General features: G+C 35.9%; 1 protein-coding gene across 2 annotated transcripts in view; it reads right to left on the reverse strand.

Moving 5' to 3' along the window:
• LOC106875096 (splicing factor 3B subunit 1) overlaps nucleotides 1–1291 on the reverse strand; it is a 39851-nt gene that overhangs the window by 25799 nt on the left and 12761 nt on the right. The window lies entirely within an intron of this gene.

The following is a 1291-nucleotide window of genomic DNA, read 5'->3' on the forward strand; positions in this document are numbered from 1 at the left end:
TATATATAATCAGTTCAACGAACAAACAATTCAAGAAACAAACAAAAACCAAAGTGAGGGGAAAAAAAAAAAACAAATGTGAGGGCATACACAAGAATTATATTAGTTTGATGCTCAGTGAAAAGAGAGAGTTTTTAACATTTCAAGCATGGCTCTTTGTCAGAAAGGAGGAAAGGAAAAGTTCAAAGAAGAAAGAAAATCGATAACAGCCCACATGTGGTTACATATCTCAAGTGACCGGAAGTGAAAGGAGTTAGAGAAAGTGGATTTTTGGGACACAAGTGTGTGAAGATGGTCAGTGTGTGTGTGTGTTTGTGTGAGTATGTGTGTGGTAGGATCAGTGCGCATGTGTTAGTGTTTATGTTTATGTTGCTGTGAGAGGTCAGTAGCAAGTCATCGGTGTGTGTGTTTGCATGTGTGCATAAACAGAGTGGGAAAATGAAGATATATAAAACTTGACATAAAAACAAGTATTTATATATATATATATATATAAATATACATATATAATACACATATATATGTATGTATGTATGTATATATATATATGTAAGTATACATATATATATATATTGGGTCATCCCATAAATAATGCGGGTTTTTTTTTGTACTTCTTTTATTTTTCCAAATTAAGATAAAGTTCTTTCTTAATCTAAAATACACTCTCCTTCATTTTCTACAATGCTCTTCCATTTATCTGGTAGACTTGCAAGCCTTCTCTTCCAAACTTCACTTGCCCGTGATGAAAGATATCCCTCCAGTACCATTCTGATTTCATATCTTTTTCTGTCCAAATGATTCTGAAGACTACAGAACAAAGGATAATCAAATGGGGCAATGTCCAGCAAATATGGTGGGTGGGGCATCGTTTTCCATTCAAACTGCTCCAGCTTTTGGAATGTCATCCTCACAGAATGTGGCTAAGCATTATCCTGATGGAAGATGGCCATTTTTCTTCCAGTGCTGACTTAAGCTGCTCACAGTAGATCTCCTTTGTTATCGTTTGGTTTGGATTTAAAAGTTCAAAGTAGACTAAAGCTTTCATATCCAACCAAACAGATAAAAACACCTTATGTGGATGAAGGCATTCTTTAGTCAGGGGTGCCAGTGTTTCTCCTTCCCTACCCAATGTTTTTGGTGCTTGGCACTTGTCACCAGCCACTATTTGGTCAAAAAAAGATTCATTCGTGAGGTGTAACAGCAAGGAAGAGCACACATTCACTCTCATTCGCTATGCTGGACCATTGAAAGATTTTTTTCATTCTCTTATTCCTTTCTGTTGAAGAACGTA

This window comes from Octopus bimaculoides, chromosome 10, assembly GCF_001194135.2.
Source record: "Octopus bimaculoides isolate UCB-OBI-ISO-001 chromosome 10, ASM119413v2, whole genome shotgun sequence".
In the NCBI taxonomy this organism is placed as follows: domain Eukaryota; kingdom Metazoa; phylum Mollusca; class Cephalopoda; order Octopoda; family Octopodidae; genus Octopus; species Octopus bimaculoides.